The sequence below is a fragment of the Cupressus sempervirens genome, chromosome 10 (assembly GCF_028749045.1).
Source record: "Cupressus sempervirens isolate cs-2001-9-10 chromosome 10, ASM2874904v1, whole genome shotgun sequence".
Lineage (NCBI taxonomy): Eukaryota > Viridiplantae > Streptophyta > Pinopsida > Cupressales > Cupressaceae > Cupressus > Cupressus sempervirens.
The window spans coordinates 768504312-768517558 of record NC_143127.1 but is presented as its reverse complement, the minus strand read 5'-3'; the positions used below and the strand labels follow the sequence as shown (position 1 = coordinate 768517558).

Sequence of the window (13247 nt, the reverse complement as noted above, 5' to 3'; positions counted from 1 at the left end):
TGGAGAAGATCTTCATGTTCATCCTTCTATGATCATTCAAGGTGATGAATCTATTGATGACATCAATACTTCAGATGTTCCAACACAATATGAAACCACTACCATTGACAGAGACAAAAGAACCAATGAACCACTACAAATATCTACCTCCCCTTTGGAAATGGAGATATTTAGATTTGATGACATTGATGAACTTGTGATTAAAAGATTGGTTGATGAAAAAGCTAAAAATCAACTTCAAGGAGAAGAAGATGATCCATCTAGCCTTCATTCTTTATCATGTGTGCAACAAGAATGTCAACCATTCACATTTCATGAAAGATGTCTTGGAGAAGAATCAATGATTCAAAAGGATATAGATTTCATTGAACATATTGAAAATAAAAGTTGTATGAATATGGTGACAAGTTCCTTTGATCCATTTCAAGTGTAATTAAAATCCTATGGATCATTCAAAGGTCAAAGAAATTGTCTTTTTGAGCCTTCTCATCAAATAGAAAATCCTATGTCAAAGATCTTCTATGAGAAGAATAATCTTGATAAAAGAAGTAATGATTTAGCAGGGAACCTTATGGAAGAATTTGATGAAGGAAGCTCTTATGATGTATTTACTCCAAGCTTGTGCTCAAAATCCTTGGATGGTAATTTCCTCTGTGAAGAATTTTTTTACTTTAATCCTTTATTCTTAGAGGGAGGCATTTTTACTAATGATTCCCTAGTTGGTATTCAAAGAAAAATTTGAATGACTATAGCTCCAAAGGTTACTTCACATCATAGATTGTTTCAAGGCAATCCCATACGAAGTTTGGTATCTCCTAGCCTTAACCATCAGAAGACCCTTTTGATAGAGAAATTTGATATTAATGGGATGAAAATTGAAGTTATAGCCTTTAATGTTGAAGATGGTATCAATGTAACTCAGAAGTGCCTAGAAATTCAAGATGACCCTTTGAAAGATGAAGAAAAAGAAATGGATCATGGAAAGATTCAATCTAACATAGATATGCATCTAGGTTGGAATAATTTTACAGAAGATTTGGCTATAATCATGCTCATGGAAAAGAAAGAGTGACTGGTGTTAGAAATGAGTTTAGGACTTCATGATGACCAATCACTACAAATTCAAGTAGAGGGCTTGCCAAGTAGAGGAGAGGATCAAAGATGTATTCAGAAACTTGAGATTCTAATTCTTCAATTCTTTGAAAATGAAGTCATTCATGGCATGCATCATGAGGGAGAATTGAATCCAAAGTTAGAGGTTCTTGATGAGAAATGGTTATTTGGATACATTCCCTTGTCCAAAGCAATGGAGCATGTTAGGAATCAAAAATTCAAAATCCAAGGGGTGAGCTACATTTGAGTTCACGAGTAATGGAGAATTGTCGCCTGTTAAGTCACCATGGCATATATTTTTCCCAGCTAGTCAACAGGTTTGCATAGATCATTTGGAGCTAGAGCTATCAGAGGTAGGGGTTTCCTATCATGTACATATGTTAGTTAGGAGTTTTTTTTTTGCCTTCCCTCCCTTTTGCTTGGTTGTGTTCCCAGTTTTGGTGTACCTCCTCTCTTTTCCTAAATTTATCTCATTTTTGGGTGACTCTATAGCCCTTGTGATAAAGCACTACTCTTTCTTAACTCTAAGCTGATTCAGCATCCTACATAGTCCTTGTCCCCAAATAGAGCCAGTTGTTACCAAGATATTTTTGTGAGGGTTTTAGTTAAGTTAATTTCGAAAAGACGGAGGGAGAAAGAGATTATTTTCCACTATTTAGACATTTTCTCTCTCCCCATACTTTAACTTCTAGAAAGAAGTTTGGGTTTGAGTTTGGATTGTTTTCTCTTCCTCAAACATTTTCTCCCTCCTCGTACTACCTCTCTCTACGTACTTTAACTTCTAAAGAGAAGTATGGGTTTGGGTTGCCTTCTCTCACTCAATCCTTCTCTCTCCACGTACTAAAATACTCTCTCACTATGTACTCTAACTTTTTACCCTAATCCTAACCAAAGCTGTTGAACACGAACTTGAACTTTTAAGTAATGCAAGCATAAACCAAACACTGATGTGCAAGAAGTAGGTTTGTAAGCTACAATGAGCGCATTTGCCCCCTGTTGGATACTATAGACACTCTGCGTAGTTTTGGAGTAACCAAAGAAGCTGCAGGTCAAGTGGAGGTTGACACAGATCCGCAGGTTTGAAATATCATAGACAAGGTACGGTAGTTGTTTGGTGTTGCACCAAGTGTGCAGATTCGAAGGAGAATTGCGAATGCAATAGCTAATGAAAGAAGTAATTGCAGCCCGCAGCATTTCATGATACAATGGACAAGGCACGTGAGCTGTTAAATAAACTATTTCCAAGTCAATAAAGCCACAGACAAAGCATATGAGCAGACCAAGGTAAAGAAGGTTTGGAGCAGAGAATGCAGCCAAGTGTTTGACACAATGCATTGAAAGCATTGGAAATTATGGAAGCATCCACTAAGGAAAAATTTTGAATCATTCATTCAATACCCCTACCACCCATCCTCAAAGCCAATCTCTGCCATCTCACACATTGCCTAAGTCAAGGATTTGTTTGAAACAATGCATAACATGTTCGGGTAAATAATCTGATTGATTGCTAATGATGCACATTACATGTTTGACATAATGCCTTCCGCGTGCTTGTAATCCCTGCACTCTCTCTCCAACCAATCTTCTCCTCCAATAGTATGTTTTAAAAATAATAGAATCCATGTTGTGACATCACATGGAAGATAACACTCCAGGCAGAAAGGAGACAAATTAATGAACTATTATTGTGTTTCATAATGGGTGTACAAATGCAGGGGTATAGTTGCTTCGTGAATGGTCATATAAATGCCTTTTGTGATCTACTAAAGCCCGCGCACAGAAGAAGCATCTTCAAGCGAGCAGCGTACATGTTGATGTGAATCGCTAGAAGACAAGGTTGATTCCTTAAAACATCGATGGGTGAAGAGTTATCTGTTGGCTGGTATTATATTGATTATGAGTTTAATGCTTATGTAATATCTTCTGCACGGATGTATTCAGATACTACAGCTGATTTTGATTTCAAATTTGGCAGTCTAGCTGAGGGTTTCAAGTCAATGTCTCAGCTCATGGAACACCTTACTTCTTCCACAGATATTATATTTCCACTGATACATTGCCGGTTTGGTGAAGATGGAAACATTCAGGAATTCCTTGAAAAGGCAGGCATAACCTTTGTTGGTACAGGATCAAATGAAGCACGCCGTGCTTTTGACAAGTATAATGCATTAATGAAGCTTAACAATCAAAAATTTGTAACGATTCCAAACTTCCTTGTACAGGTAACTGAAGCAGTCGAGAATGAATTGTTAAAGTGGTTTACATCCAATGGTTTGGAGATTCGCTCTAGCAATGTTGTGATTAAGCTAGCTTGTGCAGGATCAAGCATTGGTGTTAATGTTGCCTTTGGTGTTGATGATACCCTTAGAAAGGCAAATAAATTGATAACAGAGGGTGTAGATGTAAGAGTTGCAATTGAAATATTTCTTGAAGAAGGGAAGGAATTTACAGCTATTGTTCTCGATCTTGGCTGCAGATCTGATTCTTCTCCAGTAACGCTTCTTCCAACTGAGGTGGGATTACACTTTCATGAAAGCTCAGTTGTGGATGGAAATGAAGGAATATTCAACTATGAGCACAAATATCTTCCAACTCGATAGCTTACATATCATACTCCACCTCGATTTTCAGTTGATGTTATTGATCATATTCGTAGGGGAGCAGCAATGCTCTTTCGATGCTTGGGGCTACTTGAAGTTGCGCATATTGATGGTTTGTTCTTGCCACCTTCAAACTCAAGCTCTTGAAAATTTTAAAAATGATGAAGAGACTTTATTTGGCAAGCTCAAGTCAGGCACAATCATTTTCACTGATATAAATCTTATAAGTGGGATGGAGCAAACAAGTTTCCTTTTCCAACAAGCTGCAAATGTTGGCTTATCTCACGCGGGTGTCTTTTGTACAATTGTGATATTAATATCAGGATTTAACTGTGTGATTTTGAGTCAAACTCATTGACCCATGTTTCATAAGTACTGATTCAACATGAATCCATCTCTCATGAGAATAAATGGAACACTTAGCACTCATTGGATCTAGGTGATGCTCATAGGGGTGAAGCACCAGGACTTCCTGGGAGGTCACCCATCCCAGTACTACTCTAGCCTGAGCACACTTAACTATGGAGTTTCCTCCATGGTTAAACCCAAAGCTTGCAACCCCATTTGCAAAACCTTCACCAAGTATTGTGCCTTATGAACCATTCAATAGAAAGCCCCTTAAGCTCATTAATTGATAAGTAGGAGATAATTTCCACATCAAGTCAAATTGTGATATTAATATCAGGATTTAATTGTGTGATTTTAAGTCAAACTCATTGACCCATGTTTCATGACTAGTGATTCAACATGAATCAATCTCTCATGAGAATAGATGGAACACTTAGAACTCATTGGATCTAGGTGATGCCCACTGGGACTTCCCGGGAGGTCACCCATCCCAGTACTACTCCAGCCTGAGCATACTTAACTACAAAGTTTCCTCCATGGTTAAACCCAAAGCTTGCAACCCCATTTGCAAAACCTTAACCAAGTATTTTGCCTTATGAACCATTCAATAGAAATCCCTTTAAGCTCATCAATTGATAAGTAGGAGATAATTTCCACATCAAGTCAAATTGTGATATTAATATTAGGGTTCAACTGTGTGATTTTGAGTCAAACTCATTGACCCATGTTTCATGAGTAGTGATTCAACATGAATCCATCTCTCATGAGAATAAATGGAATACTTAGCACTCATTGGATCTAGGTGATGCTCATAGGGGTGAAGCACCGAGACTTCCTAGGAGGTCACCCATCCCAGACTACTCCACCCTGAGCACGCTTAACTATGGATTTTCCTCCATGGTTAACCCCAAAGCTTGCAACCCCATTTGCAAAACCTTCACCAAGTATTGTGCCTTATGAACCATTCAATAGAAAGCCCCTTAAGCTCATCAATTGATAAGTAGGAGATAATTTCCACAACAAGTCAAATTGTGATATTAATATCAAGATTTAACTATGTGATTTTGAGTCAAACTCATTGAAACATATTTCATGAGTAGTGATTCAACATGAATCCATCTCTCATGAGAATAAATGGAACACTTAGCACTCATTGGATCTAGGTGATGCTCACAGGGGTGAAGTACCGGGAATTCTCGAGAGGTCAGCCATCCTAGTACTACTCCAACCTGAGCGCACTTAACTATGGAGTTTCCTCCATGGTTAAACCCAAAGCTTGCAACCCCATTTGCAAAACCATCACCAAGTATTGTGCCTTATGAACCATTCAATAGAAAGCCCCTTAAACTCATCAATTGATAAGTAGGGGATAATTTCCACAACAAGTCAAATTGTGATATTAATATAAGGATTTAACTATGTGATTTTGAGTCAAACTCATTGACCCATGTTTCATGAGTAGTGATTCAACTTAAATCCATCTCTCATGAGGATAAATGGAACACTTAGCACTCATTAGATCTAGGTGATGCTCATAGGGGTGAAGCACCAGGACTTCCCACGAGGTCACTCATCCCAGTACTACTCTAGTCTGAGTGCGCTTAACTATAGAGTTTTCTCCATGGTTAAGCCCAATGCTTGCAACCCCATTTGTAAAACCTTCACCAAGTATTGTGCCTTATGAACCATTCGATAGAAAGCCCCTTAAGCTCATCAATTGATAAGTAGAAGATAATTTCCATAGCAAGTCAAATTGTGATATTAATATAAGGATTTAACTATGTGATTTTGAGTCAAACTCATTGAGAGTAGTGATTCAACATGAATCCATCTCTCATGAGAATAAATGGAACACTTAGCACTCATTGGATCTAGGTGATGCTTATAGGAGTGAAGCAACGAGACTTCTCAAGAGGTCACCCATCCCAATACTACTCCACCCATAGTGCCCTTAACTATAGAGTTTCCTCCATGGTTAAACCCAAAGCTTGCAACCTCATTTGCAAAACCTTCATAGTACTAGTCTAGCCTAATCGTACTTAACTACGAAGTTTCCTCCATGATTAAACCCAAAGCTTGCAACCCCATTCGTACAATTTTTTAAAGAGCATGCACATGTTTTACAGAGCTGCATTCATATGCAGAGTCTGCATGGTATCATGAAAGATTTAATAGAGTAAGTTATACCAAATTTGAGCAACATCAAAAAGTATTTGTCTAAACTAAATGTCAGGTGTCCGTTATGAGCAGGACAAATGTGTGGTTATGAGCTTGCAATGATCTATTCTTTGGTCTTGAGAAATATAGTAGAAGAGGAGTTGAAGCATGCATGGAAGCTAGTGATGTAAAGGGAGCTGAGCTAACATGTATCCTCAAAGACCAAGTCATTTTGGATGTTCAAAAGCATATCAATTCAAACAGTTGGTTTAGTGGATGTGATATATCTTCTGACTCTCCTAAAAAACTTACTTTGGATGAATGGATGGAAAGAGCTAAATAGGATGAGGCCATTTTCTTCATTGCAGTACATAGTGGTATTGGTGAGGATGGAACACTGCAGTCTATATTAGAAGCTGCCAAAATAGCACATACCAGTCTAGGTGTGGAAGGTTCTAGGACTTGTATGGATAAGGTTGCCACATCACTTGCACTTTCCCATCTATCTGATTCAAGGATATTGACAATAAATAAGTAGGTACACAATAGAGAAGAACTATTGACAAAGTCAAAGTCAGATCTTTGGATTAATTTAACCAACAAACTTGACTCCTCAACATTATGTGTTAAGCCTACTAGAGATGGTTGCTAAATCAGTGTTGCAAGATTATGTTGTATGGATAACTTGGAGATGTATGTACATGCCTTACATGAAAAGCTCCCATGCCTACTTCCCGATACTTTATCTAAGCCTTGTGAGACTATGAGATGCCAAATCCTCCATATGCGAGCATAAACTTTCAGGAAATCATTTGTAGACAACATGCAAACTACTTGACTCAGCTACTCATGGCACCTACAAATCAAAGAGCAAGCTTAGGAAATATCAGTGATCATAGTTAAAAGTTAGAAGTGCATATGTCTAAAGTTGTCTCAGGTTTTCATTTATGTATTTTGTAAAAAGGTCAACTTTAGAATTAATTTTGGTTTGGTCAATGTCTTAACTTTTTAACTATAGTTAAGCATTGAAAGTTAGACTTGGTTACGAACTATCTTTGAAGTAGTTACGAACCCGAAATATTAGTTATTCTAGAATAGTTATAAATTTATGAATCTCAATGTAATAAGGGACTTTTTAGACTTGGAGACAGGGAACACTTATGTTTTGATAACAAGGCAATTTTTGGAAAGTGCGTACAATTGTTGTTCTTGTAATCAATCATTTCTTATGTTCTTGGTGCAAAGAAATAAAAGAAAGTACATTTTGTGTTCTCTTTTCTACTGAATTTGAATTGTTGAAGTGTTGATTCATCAGTATGAGTATTTTCATGGTATGGTGTAAATATTCATGAATCATTGAATTAACATTGTGTTCATGATAGCTTTCAAGCATAGTCCTTGTTGGTTCTCATTAGCAACCTACATCAATTTTATGGAAACATTGAAGTCCTATGGTGCATTCATCATCAATAGTTTCCTTTCTTTATTCTAAGTTGTAATCGTCTTTATTCAATTTTCACTTCATAGGGCAAACAGGGTTAGTTTCATAGTGACAAATCTGTTTACCAACAATATTATTTTAAAAAGACTTTTAGTTTAGATTCCTTTGTCGAATATTGAAAATGAAAAATGACAAGCACCAACTAGTAGCTAATCAATTTTAGCAATTAATAGATATAAATTTATTTATTTTTTAAATCACCTTAAACCTTTGAAAATTAATTATTAGACTCTACCGGAAACATTAAGTTCCTGCAGGTATAGGACTAATTTAACCTGTATTTTATTATTAAAAAATTATTGAAATTAAAATAAAATAATTTAGTTAATCATTCTCGTTAAATTGTTTGGTACGACAATTTATTAATTGTCTCTCAATCAACACATTCAGAAGTCATGCTAATTTTAGTACATTAAACAACCAATTAATCGTACATCAACAAAAAGAACTTTGGAATAAATCACTATTATAAATTATCACAGATAAGGGATAAGGAAGAATCTAAATTTAATTAATAAACACGTTTTAAATATTTAATAGTCCGCTTTACTTTACCGTGAAAGGAATGATTGTCGCTGCACAATCACAAAGTTCACCATGTCTTTATTCCATGTTTCCTGGTGCCCTAAATTTTATTTCGAAGGGTTACAAGGAATAACACGGAACGTATAACTTTAGATAGTTCCTTTGTAGAAAATATATTTTATGAAGCTTGTATTCTTAAATTAAAGTAATATTTGACCATGTCACATATGTACAATAATGATACCAAGTTCTATGAGATATATTTTGTAAATAAAAAATTCAGAAACAACATTTTTAATTGAGATTAAGTTCGTTTAGAAAGAATCTGAAATATTTTTAACAATAATAATAAATATATAAATATGAAGAATAAATTAAGAAAATGGAAACATGTGTAAAGATAAATTTACAGTGTATGAAAACAAATTTGATAAAAAATTTTAAAAGTGTAAACAAATTTATAAACAAACCATTCACCTCAATAAAAGTGTAAACATGATAAAATTTACAAGCTTATTTGTGAAACAATATAAGTTTCACTACCATAGTTGATCTTAACTAAAATGCCAGCTATATAGTATATAGCTTGACTAGGATAGTTTACACATATGCTCATGAAATCTTAACTGTTTTCTTTCCTGAATGATGAACCTGACTAGATGTATTTTAGGGCTCCCCACAGCCGAAATCTCAACATAATTACAATAGCAATTTGTGTATTCTAATCATGAACGGGAGGAGGTCCTGTCTGAGGTTTCGGTTTAGGAGGTTCCTGCCCCTTTTTGCCCGCAACCTGAACCCAAAAGGTGACCATGAATATATGTTACATTGAATTTTCATTAAACTAATAATCCTTCAAACATATTTTAATCACTAGGCACATATTTATATCAGCCAACATAAACCGCAATTAATTGTCTTGCTCCTTTGTGAGGCGATTCTTCCCAACAGAAAATATATATTAGTTATTAGAGATAGGGAGAAATATTTACAGTAGAAAATATTTGAGTCTATCCCTTGAAGGATGTGTTGTGCAAGTCCATCAGAGCGTTCTCCACCGGATACTGACTGGCATCTTCAAAGAGAGTGCACCCAAAATCAAATAACGTAAGATTAGAAAGAGATCAAAATATATGCTTATAAACAGATCAAATATTACTTTTCGGACCTACGTTCAGTGATTTAGTCAATTGATGTCAGATTCATAGCAACTGACTTATATTAAAAATAAATTAATTAATGTCAAGTACAAAAATATATTATCATGATAAAATAATAAAGACTCACTCGATTTCAGATCTTCCTTGGTGTCTGAGCTCTGACTATAATATTTATCGTTTTCTCCCTTTGGAAGCGCATGCGCATATCTCTTGTGAATAATGCTCGCATTTCTCCAAGTAACAATTGCATTTCTGTTGACGAACCCGAGATTCCACAGATTGCAGATGATACTCATTTTGAACAAGTATCTCTGTCACTTGTTATTCCTGCTTTGCTTGCTGCTCTCGCCCGTTATATAACTTTACCTTACTCCATCCTGCACATTTGCACAGTAAAATTGACTTCCTGTGCGTGGTATACCCTGATTGACAAGTCAAAAGTAAGATTCCTGATGGCTCATTTATTTCATGGAAAAATTAGTGCCTGTCAATTTATTTCTACAGAGATTTCGCTTTGTTCCCCTTTATTGTTTTTCCCATCATCACCTCCTTGTCTGTTTCAAATGGAATAATCTTTCCTGTCTACAAATTACTTCTTGCTTTATGGTGCCGAATAGTTAATTGCAAGCTGGAAAATGAACTTTGGCTGCATTATCTATAATTTGGAATACTCATATTTATCTTTTTTCAATTATGAACTATAATTTTACTCATTAATATATTTTATTTTATCTTTTAGAATTTTGAGAAAGTGAAGAAATTGTATGAAACAAAATATTTATCATTGTGGAATGTTAGGTTCACATTTACAAAGTCAATTCTTCATTCTTCAAATCCACTTCAATGTGTCTTCTTGAACTTGTATTTCCCATTTGAAATTTGCATGTATATACACTTCAGTTCTATTTTTATGCCGAGAGACGTTCTATACAATCACAGCACAAATTTCCAGCATGAGAATATGCCAAAAAAGATTCTTCGTCAATAAAAAAGAATTGGGAGCAGTTACAAACTTCCAAATTAAATATTAAAAAAGAATTCCCAAAATAATAGCTGGCCGAAATAATAGGAAGCCAAATGGAGGTCAAAATAATAGGCCCGAAATAATAAGGCCCGAAAAAGTAGGGCCCGAAAAAGTAGGACCTGAAAAAATAGGGCCCGAAAAAATAGGGGCAAAATAATTGCAATATGATTTTTTTTTTGTTAAATATAATTTTGCTTGCACATTCATGCTTTTTTTTGAAAGGAGTGAGGGAATTTAAAACAAATTTGTGGAATGTGAAGAGATGTCTGTTGGGGGATATGAGGAGCCTCTCAGAGGTTATAAAACCAGGGCTCCTCATTTCATTTTCATTTTATGTTTTTGCAAGAAGGAAGAGGTGGAGGTTATTGGAGGATTAGATTGGAGTTTTTGAATAAGAGTAGATTGAAGTTTTGGAGTAACATTTTTGCAGGTGAGATTTCTATTTTTTATTTACATTTTCATTTAGATTTAGATGAAGATATAAATTGATATTTCAAAATTAGTTATAATATTCTACTTTGATTTAGATTTCAATTTTAATTAATTTCTTTTAGATTTAGAATTCTATTCATAACTATTTAGGAGTATCTAGAAAGTAGGGTGGGAGAGATAAGTGGGTGTATCTAGAGATTAGAGAGATAGATTAGGGGGCATTACTAGAGACTACAGAGAGAGAGGGTATATTTAGATAGTGGGAGGAGATATTAATGGGTGTAGTTAGAGAGAGAGAGGGAGAGAAAGAGAGGGGAGAAAGAGAGGCGGGGAGGGATTACATTATTAAAAAGGTTAATAACTTATATCACAATAGAACTAATCATGGGCATTATAATAGAACTAACCCATATTAAAATTTAACTTGTCAATTATCCTAACACCAAGGTAAAGTGTAATAATAGCACTAACATCAGCTATAATATGATTAGTAACTGAAAAATTATCTTAACCACAATAATAACATAAACCCTAACTCTAACTCTAACTCTAACTAGATAATTCTAATTTTAACACTAACCCTAACCCTAACCCTAACCGTAACTCCAACTCTAAGTCTATCTCTAACTTTAATTCTCCCTCTAACCCTAACCTTAATCCTTTATAATCCTAAATCTAATGCTAATTCTAACCCTAACCCTAATTCTAGCCCTAACCCTAAACCTTACTATAACTCTAATCCGAACTCTAATGCTAATTCTAACCCTAAATCTAACCCTAATTTTGACCCATATTCTAACTCTAACCCTAACTCTAACTCCAACTCTAACTCCAACTCTATCTCTAACCCTAACCCTACCCCTACCCCTAATTCTAACCCTAACTCTAACTCTAACTCTAACCCTAACTATAATTATAACTCTAACTCTAATTGTAACCCTAACACTAACCCTAACTCTAGCCCTAACTCTAACCCTAATCCTACCTATAATCCTAATCCTAACACTATATATAATGCTAATCCTAACCCTAGCACTATATGCAACTCTAACTCTAATCCTAACCCTAATTCTTATTATAAACTCAATCTTAATTCTAACCCTAACTCTAACTCTAAACCTAAATCTAATGCTAACTCCAACCCTAACCTTAAACCTAACCCTATCCCCAACTCTATCTCCATCTTTAACTCTAACTTGATCCCTAACTCTAACTCTAATTCTAACCCTAACCCTAACCCTAGCCTCAATTCTAGCCCCAATTCTAACCCTAACACTAACACTAACACTAACACTAAAACTAACACTAATTATAACCCTAACCCTAATGCTAACCCTAACTCTAACCATAACCCTTATGCTAATCATAATCCTAGCCCTAATTCTAACCCTACCTCTAACTCCAACTCTTGTTCTAATTCTAATTCTAACTCTAACTCTAGCTCAAATCCTACCTTTAAATCTAACCCTAACCCTAACCCTAATTCTAATCCTAACTTAATTTGTAACCCTAATTCTAGCCCTAATCCTAATTGTTACCCTTACCCTAACTCTAGCTCTAACTCAATCTATAACCCTAATTATATTTGTAACCCCAATTCTAACTCTAACCCTAATTCTAACTCTAACACTAATTGTAACTCTAATTCTACCCCTAATCCTAACCCGAACCTATATAACCCTAACTCTAACCCTAATTCTAACCCTAACCCCAATTCTAGCTCTAACCCTAACCTAATTCTAACCCTAACTATAACTCTATTCCTAGCTCTAACCCTAACTATAACTCTAACTCTAATTCTTACCTAACCCCAACCCTAATCCTAATTCTAACCCTAACTCTAACTCTAATGCTAATTCTAATCCTAACCCTAATTCTAACCTTGATTCTTACCCTAGATCTAACTCTAACTCTAACTCTAACTCTAACTCTAGCCCTAACTCCAACTCTAACTTTATCTCTAATTCTAACCCTACCCCTAATTCTAACCCTAACTCTAACTCTGACTCTTTTTGTAACCCTAACCCCAATATTAACCTAACCCTAACTTTGACTATAAACCTACCCCTAATCCTAACCCTTACACTATATATAACTCTAACTCTAACACTAACCCTAATTCTAATCCTAATCCTAGCCCTTACTCTTACCCTAACCCTAAATCTAATCAGGTAACTTTAACCTAACCCTAATCTAACCTTGACCACAACTCTATCTCTAACTTTAACTCTAACTCTAACTTGAACCCTAACTCTAACTCTAATTCTAACTCTAACTCTTATACTAACACTAACACTACCTCTAATTTTAACTCTAACTCTAATTGTGACCCTAACCCTAATGCTAATTCTAACCATAACCCTAACACTAACCCTAACCCTAACCCT

The 13247-nt window shown here is 35.3% G+C and overlaps 1 long non-coding RNA gene across 1 annotated transcript; it reads right to left on the bottom strand.

The window, feature by feature from the left end:
• Nucleotides 1-8701: 8701 nt before the first annotated feature.
• LOC149536125 (uncharacterized) lies at nt 8702-9746 on the bottom strand. Its single transcript, XR_016356934.1, has 3 exons — nt 9532-9746; nt 9237-9319; nt 8702-9037 (listed from the first exon to the last, which is right to left on the bottom strand). It is a non-coding gene; the product is annotated as an uncharacterized LOC149536125 (long non-coding RNA).
• Nucleotides 9747-13247: the final 3501 nt, after the last annotated feature.